Consider the following 14,364-nt stretch of genomic DNA (forward strand, 5'->3'; position numbering starts at 1 on the left):
TCTTTCGGAGCCATGCGATACGGTGGGATAGATATATGCTGGGTATCTGGAGCCATGTCAATACATAAATCAATATCACGATCAGGTTGCATACTTGGAAGATCTGAAGGAAATACATCGGAGAACTCCCGAACTACAGGCACGAAATCAATAGCAGGAGTCTCTATAGTAGTATCCCGAACATAAGCTAGATAAGCTAAACAACCTTCTCAACCATGTGTTGAGCCTTTATAAAAGAAATAAATCGATTAAATGAACTAACAGACGAACCCTTCCACTTCAGCCTAGGCAACTCTGGAATAGACAAGGTAACAGTCTTGGCATGACAATCTAGAATAACATGATATGGAGATAACTAGTCCATGCCCAGAATAATTTCAAAATCGGTTATTTCAAGCAATAAGAGATCTTCTCTAGTTTCATAACCACAGAATGTAATAATACAGGACCGGTAGATCCGGTTCACAACAACAGAATTGCCCACAGGAGTGGACACATAAACAAGAGTACTCAAGGACTCACAAGAAACACCCAAGAATTGAGCAAATAGAGATGACACATATGAATATGTAGATCTTGGATCAAATAATACTGAGGCATCTTTGCCACAAACAGAAATAATACCTATAATCACGGCATCTGAGGCCTCTGCATCTGGTCTGGCCAAAAAAGCATAGGATCGAGTTGGAGCGCAACTACCCTTGGTGGTCAGACAACTGGTGGAGCAACTGGTCCGATAATCATAGGCTGCTGACCCTGTTGCACTAGTTTACCCCGAAGCCTGGGGAAGAATCTTCGTATATGACTGGGATCCCCGCACTCATAATAACTCTTCAGTGCGATGGGCTGCTGACTAAGAGTCTGGCCTTGGGGACCTGCAAACCCACTGAAAGAACCCTGAATAGCTGGTGGGCGATAAGAAATCTCTGGTATAACACTGAAATAAGGTCGCACTGGAGCACTCCGAGGAGGTAGTGGTGCTGGATATGGGGGCCTGCTGGACTGCCCTCTCACGGACTGACCTCTGCCCCCAGACGAAGCACCTCTGAACTCTCCAGAATACCTAAACTGCTTATTTCTCATAACCTGCCCTCGGCTACGCTGGCGCACACCCTCAATCCTCCAGGCTATATCCACTACTAGATCATAAGAAGTACCCATCTAAACCTGTCGAGCCATAGTGGCCTGAATGCCAGTATGTAAACCCGCAACAAACCTCCGCACTCTCTCCGCCTCAGTTGGGAGTATCATAAGTGCATGGCGAGATAACTCAGAGAACCTCGCCTCATAATCGGTCACTGACATCTGACCCTGCTGGAGCTTCTCAAATTGAAACCTCAACTCTTCCCTCTAGGAGGGTGGAATATACCTGTCCAGGAAAATACGGGTGAACTTGTCCCAAGTCATGGGAGGAGAATCTGCTGGTCTGCTAAGAACATAAGACTTCCACCATTTACAAGCTCTGCCATCTTGCTGAAAAGTAGCAAAGTCAACCCCATGAGACTCCAATATCCTCATGTTGTACAATATATCCATGCACCAATCAATGAAATCCTGGGGATCCTCATGTCGTTCATCCCTAAAGACAGGAGGATGTAGTCTAGTCTATCTGTCCAATAGTTTCTGTGGATCAGCGGCTGCAGCTGACCTGGGCTCAGGTGTAGTTGCTGCCACTGGCTGGGCTCCACCCACGAGTAGTGCACCCTGGGTCTAATATACAGCAGCTGCATGCCCATGAGCCTACGCGGTAGGGGTCTGTGCTCCCCCGCCTGCCTGAGATGTGGCTGGGTCTGCCAAAAATAAACTAGCCTGAGTCATAGTGTCCATGAACCGCAGCATACGACCCATGACATCCTGAAATCCCGGTGCATATGTGAAATCCACCGAAGCTGGATCTGCCACAAGCACCTCACCATGTTCCTCAACAATGGGATTCTCTGCTGGACTCACTGGTGGCATAACTGGAATAGTCCTGGGACGTCTTTGCCCCTACCAAGGGCTGGAGCCCTCCTTAGGCCTCTAGCAACTGGGGGAGTAGCTCTTCCCTGGTCTGGAACCTCATTAGAGCGCGTTCTCACCATATGTGAGAGAATAAGAGAAAGATATTTAGTACTACATCAATTGCACGATGGAATATGAAGAAAGGTAGTTTCCTAACACATTATAGCCTCTCCAAGATAAGTACAGACGTCTCCATACCGATCCGCAAGACTCTATTAGGCCTGCTCATAAATTGTGAGACCTATGCTCTGATACCATGTTGTCACGACCCTATTTCACCTTTAGGTCGTGATGGCGCCCAACACTATAGCTAGACAAGCCAACAAATAAATTAAACATATATCAATTATTTTCGGAATAATTTTCTAAGAAATTTTATTATTTTACTAGAAATATTAAAGATATTTAGAAAAGATACCGATTAACTTAAATCCAAGAAAATAATACAATTCCAAATTCTACCAATGTGTGTGCCAAGACCCGGTGTCACAAGTGTATGAGCATCTAGTAGATTATACAAAACTCCAAATACTGTCTGAAATAAAATAGACAGAATGTAAATACAAGACGAGACACTAGTAGCTGCAGAACGGCTCAGAAAGGTAGCTGTAAATCAACATGATTCATAGAGTTTACAATAATTTTATCGAATCAGCATAAATAATAAAAATTCTTCAATTTCAACAACTTCCAAACCATTAATTAAATTCACAAGCTGCAAATTAAAAACATCGAGGTATCGTGTATTTATTATTATTATTAGGCACGATTTCTGCCGAGGTTGTATGACCCTATTTAGAGTGTCGTGTATATTGCCGAGGAATGTGCTGCGCGATCCATAGATGCATCTATCCTGCCGAGGCGTTCGGCTCGCTCCACAAGAAAGGAGGATATTTTCTTATGTACCTCCGGAAGGAGAGTATATTTAGTATAGGATCAATTCGAGAGGAATGAATAATTTCTTTTAACAATTAATTAATTTAAACAGAAAATTAAGCATATGTGATTTTTATCTTTTAACATTTTTACCTAACAATATATATATATCAAATAATTTTTATTAAATAAAGAATATAACTTGCACAAGTAATTCATGCTTTGAGTCCTAAACTACCGGGATTTTAGCATTGATAGTAGCTACGCACAGACTCTCATCACCTCATGCGTACGTAGCCCACAATTAGCAACAATTATTAATTTAATTACCTATGGGGTAATTTCCCCCCTCACAAGATTAGACAAGAGACTTACCTTGTCTCAAAGTCGACTTTCCGATTACCACGTCGCGTTAATTTCTCAATTCGATGCAGAAAAAATCTGAAGCTATTCAAATATTATACAAAATAATTAATACATGTTCAATAATTCGAATTTAGGCTATTAATTAAATTACCCTAACCAAAACAGTAAAATTTCTAAAATCACTCCGGGCCCACGTGCCCGGATTCCGGAAATTTTTGGATGCAAACGTTACCCATAATCTCAAGAACTTAAATATATAATTTCTATCCAATTCCATAACCATTTTCGTGGTTAAAATCTAACTTTTATAAGAATCTAGGTTTTTCATCTAAACCTTTGATTTCTAAGATTTACTAGTTATAATCTACCCATAATCTATGTATTTAACTCAAAGTGTGTAGAATTAACTTACCTTCAAATTGCTAGTTGAAATCTCCACTCAAAAAGCTCCAAAATCGCCCAAGATTGTAAGAAAATGGGCACAAAATGACTGAGCCTCGATTTTTAACACATTCTGCCCAACAGTAATTTCCGCACCTGCAGAAAAGCCTCGTAGGTGCAAGCTTAATTTGACTACCCAGCTCCACATCTGTGCTCTTCTTTTGCATCTTCGAGTGTCGCTTCTGCGAGCTTCTGCCACACCTGCGAATGTCGCACCTGCGGCTGGCCAAGCGCATGTGTGATTCTGACAGTAGCTGGGAGCTTCAGTTTTGGCTCCCAACTTCCAACTTGGTCCGAGCCTCGTCCGATTGACACTCGGGGCCCCCGGGACCCCACCCGAACATACCAACAAGTTTGAAATCAGAAAATGGACTCGTTCGAACTCACGGAACATGTAAAACAACATTAAATCTAAGAATCATACTCCAAACAAAATTGATTCAACTTAGAAATTTCAAATCCTTCAAACTTACTCCGAACGTGCCGAAATATACTTATACTACTCGGAATGACACAAAATTTTGCGTGCAAGTCTTAAATCACTATACAGACCTATTCCCAAACTCAAAATTTCAAACGGACCTCAATTACTCAAAAACCTACTTCAAACCAAATTTAAAGAACTTTAAACCTTCAAATAGTAGATTTTCACTATTAAGCCCCAAAACGCTCCCGGGTTATCCAAAACCCAATTCGAATATACGCCCAAGTCCGAAACCATCATATGAACCTATTCGAACCGTCAAATCCCGATTCTGGGGTCGTTTTCTCAAAATGTTGACCGAAGTCAAACTTGGCCTTTTAAAGCCAAACTAAGAAACCAAGTGTTCTGATTTCAACCCGAACACTCCCAAATCCCGAACCAACCATCCCCGCAAGTCATAAATTATTAAAATCACATTCGAGAAGTTTTATTTAGGGAACGGTATCAACGAAAATGAGTTTCGTCGAATTTTGATATTTTGGGATAAAATACAGTCCAAGTTATAATACCTCGTATTTATGGAGTAGTGCTATACCACATGACCGTGATAGTAAGGTATATGAAGTATGTTAAAAATGACTAGTATTTAAGTGAAATGAGATTTATAAATTAATTATGTGTATAATTAATTAAGTGGGAAAGTGTAGCGGATGTACGTAAATTATTCCGATTTGTTGGATGACTATTATTCCACATGGACCATATATATGGATGAGCAGAAAGTGATACTTATATTCATAAGGTGTAAATTTTGGTGATGAGTCATTAGGTGTGCACCTAGAGGATTACACGTGTAGAATGAAAAGGGGGTCTCTAATACTAGTAGTGTAACATCCCATACATTAGTGTAAAGATTAGTCGTAGTAATCCATACAAGCTTGAAGGGATTAAGGTCATTCATATGGTTATAGAAGATTTGTGGCAATGTTATTGTAAGATCCCGTAAGTTTAACAACCTTCATACCGTTAGATACATTTTGATATGGTATGTCACGACCCAAAATCCCACCACAGGCGTCGTGATGGAACTTAGTCTCTAAGACTAAGTAAGCCGATTATAATTACAATTCAAGCCAAAATTATTTTCTTAATAGAAACCAACATCAGAAATAATTACAAACAACCTCTCAAGATTGGTAATACTGAGTCACGAACTCTAACTGAATACATGAAATTATCTCAAGGATCGAATACTCAATACTGTTTGAATAATGATTAACAGTACAATAAAATGGAAAGACTCCAAGGGACTGCGATGACCAAGCAACTCTACCTTGAGTCCTTGCGATCACGCTTTAACTCTGTCCGAGCACGATATCTCCAATACCCGGCTCTGCACAAAAATGTACAGAAGTGTAGTATGAGTACACCACAGTCGGTACCCAGTAAGTATCAAGACTAACCTCGGTGGAGTGGTGACGAGGTACAGTCAAGACACTCACTAGTCTAATAACTTGTGCAATATAGTATACAAAAATAATAGAAAAATAAATAGTAGTGACAGCAACAATAATCAACTAGTGATGTAACAACAAGGAAACAAGAACTCTATAAATATTGCTCAAACGGGTAATGAACACAAGTACAACCAATAATCAAGTCCTTCAAAATATACATCTTTCATCTATAAATTTTTTTCAATAGAAATCTCTAGAATATAATCCTTCCCAATAAATATATTTCGAACATACTTCTTTCAATTAAATATCTTTCGAATATAATTCTTTCAAATAATATCCTTCAAATATAATTCTTTCACATAAATGTCTTTCGAATATAATTATTTCAAATAATATTTTGAATATAATCCTTTCAAATAAAGTCACCTTGTGACACCTCATCTCATAATCATAAAAATACGGGTCTCAGCCCACTTTCATATTTCCGCGGCACCTCGTGCCAATATCTCTATCACAATTGTACGGACAACTCACGTGCCAATATCATCATCATATTTTTCCCGGCACCTCGTGCCTACATTTCATATCTGTTGTGGCGTACAACCCTATCCCATATAACATTAATCATACCTGTTGCGGCGTGCAACACGATCCCATATAACATAATTCGCCTGGAAATAGCCACAGGCTCCCAATTTCAACATAGATCAAGCTATTATCAGGTTTACCAAAACAACAAGACAAGTTGCACAATATATAAAAATAAACACAAGGAAAATCACAACATCACATAAAAATTACCAACGCAATAACCCCACAACATCACATAAAAATTACTAACACAATAACTCCACATCATCACATATCATCCCAGACAATAGCCACCTTTATCTCTCCTATAGCCACCCTTATCACTCATATCATAGCCTCCCTTATCCCCCCGCCCTGACAATATCAATAGCCACACTTATCGCTCATATAGCCACCCTTATTACTCCGCCCAGACAATATCCTAACACACATAATCACAGTGAAATGTTGCCCTTATACCCACATAATATCAATAGTGAAATGCCACCCGTATATCCTCATAATAATAACTCAAACCACACAACAATTTACACGGAATATTATCACGACAACACAACAAAATCAATTCCTATCACAATTTTCCCAACAACCACAACCAATTCCAATGATATAGTAAAATCAATAAATTTCTCAAAAATAGCCAAGGCTCCACACAATGTATATAAAACCTCAAAACAACAACAAGGAAGGAAAATTAACTCAACATGACACAACACCTTCTTTGTCCAAATTTTTGAAAAATATATTAGTACCTCAATTTAAACTTATTTAATAAATTATTTGCATACGGAAAAATTCATAATATAATTATTTCCAGAAAATATCAAATCAACAAACACACGAAATTCTCATAAAATTCCAAGTCGCAATCACACTAAATTATCATATAAATACAAACTCAACAAACAAAGAATGAGGTATGACAAATCAAGGATTTACTAAATTTCCACAATTTTCCAATTTAATACATAAGGGTGTCTACAAATTTTTATCCGATATAGTTTGCACATATAAACAAGTACACACTCGTCACCTCGCGTACATGGTTTTTCAATCACACAATTTCCACATAAGACTCAATGCCTAGGGAAAATTCCCCCACACAAGGTTAGGCAAGATACTTACCTTTTTGAAGCTAGGACGATATTCCAAAATTGCCTTCTTGCTTGAATTGATCTTCGGACAGCTCAAATCTATCCAAATTAATTCAATTAAGTCAATACTAATTATAGGAATTAATTCCATATAAAAATACTAATTTTCCAACAAAATTCAAAATTTAACTCAAAAATGGCCTGTGGGACCCACATCTCGGAATCCGATGAAACTCACAAAATCCGATAATCCATTCAATTACGAGTCCACCCATACCAATTATATCAAATTCCGATAACAACTCGACCTCAAAATCTAAAATATTTTGTTCTTGAAAAATTTGCAATTTTTTTGATTTATTCCATTTAAATCCGAAATAAATGATGAATATAACCATGGATTTATGAAATATAATCACTTTTGGATATAGGACACTTACCCAAGTCGAAGTCGTGAAAAAATCCTCAAAATTGCCCAAGAACGGTGCTCTAAAAATCCAAAAATGAAATGGAGGAAATGACCCTTTTTGGTCCTTAAGTTTCTGCCCATCCGTCAGTAAAAGTCCATTTTTCATCACTAAACGTCCACATCAGAACTTGCTTGTACCATCAGTTATTGTTTTCTACTAAAAAGGCTCTAACTCCATTATACAAACTCGGAATTCGACGATTCTTGTTCCTATGAATCACAAATAATAATACAAACCTAGTCGTTCAATCGAAACTCAATTCAGAGCTCATTTGCTCTATACAATACTAATGTTTCTCGTTAAATAATTAACTCATGCTTCGCGCTAAAAACCCAATCGTGACTTGATGAAATTAGACCAAACTTTCCAAATCACTCTTATAATTCATTATCAAAATCCTGAAAGTCTCGAAATCAAATTTCGATCTCTAGAACTAAAAATGGACCTTTGGATCATTACATGCTTATGTTGAAAACATCAAACTCTTCCAAAACTCTTCCCCAACAGCCTGTAGTTTATCAACCATAACTTCTTGTACTCAACCCCAACTACCAAACGGTTTATATTTATGTAAACTAGATACAAAGGGCTACGACTTTCATGTTTTTCTCATCGCCCAACTCCTTATAGACTGCGAGATATAAGCTCCCAAAGTTAGCCCTGTGCAGCAGAAATTTCTGGCGATGCACACTACTGTAGCCAAAATCTGCAGTACCAGCTTCAGTCAATCAATCATAACTTTTTGTACAAATGTCCGAATAATGAATGGTTTATCATTATGTAAATTAGAATCAAAGGCATAGAACTTTCATGTTTTGATAATTTCTAGCTTCCTTATAGATTTCGAGATATAAGCTTCCAAAGTCAGCTCTTCGCATCAGAAAATTCGCACATTGCTGTAAAACAAACCAACAGTTAAAAATGATTCGAAACCACTCTGAAACTCACCCGAGGCCCTCGGGACCTCGACCCAATACACCAACAAGTCCTAAAATATCATACGAGCTTAGTTGAAACCTCCAATCACATAAAACAACGCTAAAACCACGAATCATACCCCAATTCAAGCTTAAGGAACTTAAGAATTTCCAACTTCTACATTCGATGCCGAAACCTATCAAATCAATTCCGATTGACCTCAAATTTTGCACACAAGTCATAAATGATATAACAGATCTATGAAAATTTTCAGAACTGGATTCTGACTCCGATATCAAAAAGTCAACTCCCCAGTCAAACTTCCCCAAAATTCAATTTTTGCCATTTTAAGCAAAATTTCACTACGGACTTCCAAAATAATTTCCGGACACGCTCCTAAGTCCAAAATACCATACAGAGCTATTGAAATCATCAAAACTCCATTTCGGGGTCATTTACATATAATTCACTATCCAGTCAATTATTTCAACTTAAGCTTCCAAAACAAGAATTGTTCTTTCAATTAAATCTTGAATCATCCGAAAACCAAACTTGACCACCCTCGCAAGTCATAATACACATTTCAAAGTTGCTCGAGACCTTAAGCCACCAAACGGAACGTGAATTCTTAAAACGACAAGTCTGGTCGTTACGTGATATTTCTTTAGACTGGAACATTTTTGCAAAAGGTTTGAAAATTTTGATTTTATATAGTTATTAATATTACTACTTTCGGATATTCTTTAAATTATACACATAATATGAGAAAGTTTATAAATAGGAAAGAAGGTTATCTTTTTACCGTTTTGAGAATTAAGCATATGAAAATTTTGTACTCTATACATGAGATTAGAAAAATTAGAAGATAAAATATATGTATTTTTACATGGATATTTTAATGAAATATTAGTGTATGTATTAATTTTATATGGTATCATGATGTCACGACCCAAAAACCTAACCTGTCGTGATGGCGCCTATCGTGGTACTAGGCAAGACGACTCATTCCAAAACAAACTGGGAGTTCAAATCAAAACAAAAGTGCGGAAAAGAAAAGCCCGACATCAGGGTGTTACTAGTCATGAGCATCTACTACAATCTGTCTAACAATATCAAGGCTAACTCAGCTTGGAAAGTAGCTAGATACAACTAAAGGAAGATAAGAGGGAGAAGAGTAGGGGATGCGATCGCCAAGCAGCTACCTTGCTATCCCCGAGAAAATATGCAACCAGAATAATCAACAACCGCTACCGTGCCCAGCTACACCTGGATCTGCACACAAGGTGCAGGGAGTAACGTGAGTACGCCAACTCAGTAAGTAACAACAATAAATAAAGACTGAGCAGTAGTTACGAGCAATAAGCATATAACGTTCATTTCAAGAAATCTCAGTAAAATACCACATGCTTTTAAAATCAGGATTTGAATCAAAACATCTCGTTTAAACCCAGTTCCAGTAAAATCATTTAAAGATATATTTCAACAGTTTTCAAACAGAGGAGAAATGCAAAGGTGAGGAAAAATAATGAAATTATAAACAGCCCCTCGGGCAAAACTCACAGTCACTCATGCCAATCGGGCATACCTCACAATCACTCTTGCTACTCGGGCATACCTCACAATCACTCTTGCCACTCGGGCATACCTCACATTCACTCTTGCCACTCGGGCATACCTCACAGTCACTCATGCCTCCCAGTCACTCAGCACTCGCCACTCGGCACTCGCACTCAGTAGGTACCTACGCTCACTGGGGGTGTGTACAGACACCGGAGGGGCTCCTTCAGCACAAGCGCGATATCAAGCCAAATCATGGCATAAATCACTCAGGCCCTCGGACTATATCAAACATGCTACAATGTGCAGCCCAATCCTATAAATATCCTCACAATTCAGGCCCTCAGCCTCACTCAGTCATAAACCTCTCAAGCCACTCGGGCATTTAAGTAAAAACAGGGTGCTCAGCCCAAAACAACATTTATGTGCATCAAAATCGAGTAATAAAAAATGAGTTATGTAGTAAACAGGTATAACCATGACTGAGTATAGATTCTCAATCGAAAACAATGAGAGGATAGTAAGAAAAGTCCCCTAAGGGTCCAAACAGCACTGGCACAAGGCCCAAACATGGCATTCACCCCAATTTACAGAATCTCTTTCCTAAACACATAAGTATCATATAGTTTCAACCAAATATACAACTTTACAGTTGCTACGTGACTGACCAAGTCACAATCCCCAATAGTGCACGCCCACACGCCCGTTACCAAGCATGTGCGTCAGTTAAAAATAGTAGAATGATACAAAATCCGGGGTTTCATACCCTCAGGACTAGATTTACAATCGTTACTTACCTCAAACTAGTCAAATCTCTACCTCGCAATGCTCTTGCCTCTCGATGCTGCCTCCAAATGCTCCGAATCTATTCACAATCAGTACAATACCATCAATATACACTAATGGAATGAATTCCACAACAAAAACTATCAAATTAGCCCAAAACCCGAAATTGGCTCAAATCCGGCCCCCAGGCCCACGTCTCGAAATCCGACAAAATTTATAAAACTAGAAATCACATTTACTCACGAGTTCGTACATATGTAATTTATCCAAATCCCACATCATTTGGTCCCTTAAATACTTAAATTAAACTCTTAAAACCCCCAAGCCCTAACCCCCTACTTTCACTCCAAAATCCTACTAATTAATGATGAACAAGGCCATAGATTCACGAAATTTATACCATTATGGGTTAGAATCACTTACGCCAACGTTGCTCCTCAAAAACCTTCAAAATATCGCCTCCCTCTCGAGTTTCTCAAATCGAAAAATGGAAAAATGAAGGCAAAACACACGAGCTGGGGCTTTTCTGCCCAGCACAATCGTACCTGCGACCATATGTTCGCTCCTGCGGAACCGCACCTCCGGTCGAATCCTCGCATCTGCGAGAACCACTTAAGCCCTCAATTCCGCACCTACGACCCCAGGTTCCGCACCTGTGGGCGCGCACCTGCGTAACACTTCCGCTTCTACGGAACCGGCCCAACTTTTACTTTCCGCATCTGCGCTCAAGGCCTCGCACCCGCGGGATCGCAGATGCGGCCAATTCTCCGCACCTGCATTCCCAGCCTTGGCCTTCCATTTCTGCATCTGCGGCTTCCCCAAACGCACCAGCGACCTCGCACCTACGGCTCTTCCTTCTGCATGTGCGAAAATAGCAGAAGCAGCAGCTTCAGCTGCATTTTCCAACTTCGACAAATCCGCTAACCACCCGGAATCACCCCAAGGCCCTCGGGACCTCAACCAAAAATACCAACAAGTCATATATCAACATACAAACTTAATCGAACCTTCGAATCACTCAAAACATCATCGAAGCACCAAATTACTATCGGATTCAAGCTTAAGAACTTCTAAAACTTCCAAATTCGACAACCGATGCCAAAACCAACCAAACCACGTCCGAATGACCTCAAATTTTGCACATACGTCACAAATGACACTACAAACCTACTCCAACTTCCGGAATTCCATTCTGTCCCCGATATCAAAATTTTCCACTGCCGACCAAAAATCGCCAAATTTCCAATTTTGCTAATTCAAGCTTAATTTCACTCCGGGCCTCCAAATCACATTCCGGACGCGCTCCTAAGTCCAAAATCACCTAACGAAGCTAATGGAACCATCAGAATTCCTATCTGAGGTCAAATGCTAAAAGTCAAATTTGGTCAACTCTCCCAATTTAAAGCTTCAACAATGAAATTCTTTCTTCCAATTAGGTTCCGAAATACCTGCAAACCAAAACTGGCGACTCACACAAGTTAAAGTACATCATATAGAGCTACTCATGTCCTCAAACAACCGAGCGAAGTGCAAATGTTCAAAACGACCGGTCGGGTCGTTACATCCTCCCCCACTTAAACATACGTTCGTCCTCGAACATGCCTAGAGTTGTTCCAAAAGCCATCAAATCGCTATGTAACTTTCCCATGCACATACCCGGGGGTGATCCCACGTCACCCTATCCCATACAAGTCGGATAGCATAGTATAACTGAAATTTCTCAATTCAACCTAGCCCACAAGCCTTCGAATCAAATTTTCAACATCCGAAATTTCATATAAGATCAGAAGTTCGCATCTACATACCGTACAAGTCTGAACAAGCTGTACCAAAAGCCGTAACCATAACTTAAATACTCAAATTCAAATACCGCATAGCTCGAATGCTCGAAGCAATAGTTTTAATCATAGTATCGACCCAAATCAACCTAGTGCCGGTAATAAACCTCATATAAGACAAAACCTCATTCTAAAACCTTCGTACACTGCCGATGATAAAAGAAACATACCGAATTCATAACCATTTATTAGACCAACAGGTCATGGAGCTCCCGTTCCTTCTGCAAGAACTATAGCCAATTTCAAAGCCGACTTCCGATATTATCCTCCCAATTATACCACAATCAAATTCGATAGCATCCATTCTAGGCCCAATGACCTCATCTCATCCAACACGACCACTATAGTGACATGACACATCAATACAATCTAAAGCCACAACCCGTGTAATCCGTGCACCAGATAGCAACATTCCAAAAGTACCCAATCGTAACAATGACCCAAACTGGAGAACCGTTCCGCAAGCTTAACGGGTACCATCCTGACGCCATTCTAGGAACTCATCACACACCGCAGAACCATAACACACGAATCTTACACAAAGGATCGTAATTCCACATAAGTCTGTTGCAATACGCGACCCTATTCAAATACTGGTCCATATGAAACACCTCAAGCCACCCTGCTAAAATCAATAACCATGCACAATTCGATATCAAGTACCCAAAGTGCATTACCATAACCACAGAGAGGCAAACGACACCATGCCACACAAAACCCGAAAGAACATGACCAATACGCCATCAACCAAGCAATATCCAATACTATTCTCGCTCAAATTCCGCTATAAGGCCACAATAGAACCCCACCATATGTGCATATAACCAACGAATCACAACTCCTCGTAGCATAGAAGAGTAACTCACAGATCATTTCAGAACACGAATAAGCTTCACATCAACCGAATGGCACATCCTTCAACAATAGCAGTATGGAGCCAATAAATCTGGCTCGATGTAGAATACACATCCTAATTGGGCCTACCAATGGGCCCCAAATCAACTATGGTAAGCCACCAATAGATAAATAACCTCCGAAAGTCCACAATGACTGAATCATAACACATTCTATCACCTGGCTAACTCCGGCCACAACTTCACAGTCCACAACCATGAAACAATCTGCTCTTGAGAACTCCCAATCTCCAATTCCATAGAACACATGAATCGCCATATTTGATTCCACCTCCACCGCCCGAATGCCTAAAACCTCTCTCATATACAATCATCCCACGAGAAATACTTTAAAAATTCTTCCGTGCCACCTGGCAAAAATTTGAATATCAATAGCCGATCAACCAGGAGAGTGCCACAATACCAGCGAAGTACCCATAAATCAAAACACACAGCACGTTCCGTACAGCGGTAGCAATTATCCGGTTCAAACCATGGTAGAAACCATCATGAACACTTTGAAATCCATTTGCACATAACCAAGCTATCTGAACTAAATTCCTCTAACTCCACTAAGAAACACAGGTTGCTAAATCCGAGAATATTACCACGAAACACCTGTAGATACTAGCCACATCATAAGTACCCA

The sequence above is a fragment of the Nicotiana tomentosiformis genome, chromosome 8, assembly GCF_000390325.3.
Source record: "Nicotiana tomentosiformis chromosome 8, ASM39032v3, whole genome shotgun sequence".
Classification (NCBI taxonomy): Eukaryota; Viridiplantae; Streptophyta; class Magnoliopsida; order Solanales; family Solanaceae; genus Nicotiana; species Nicotiana tomentosiformis.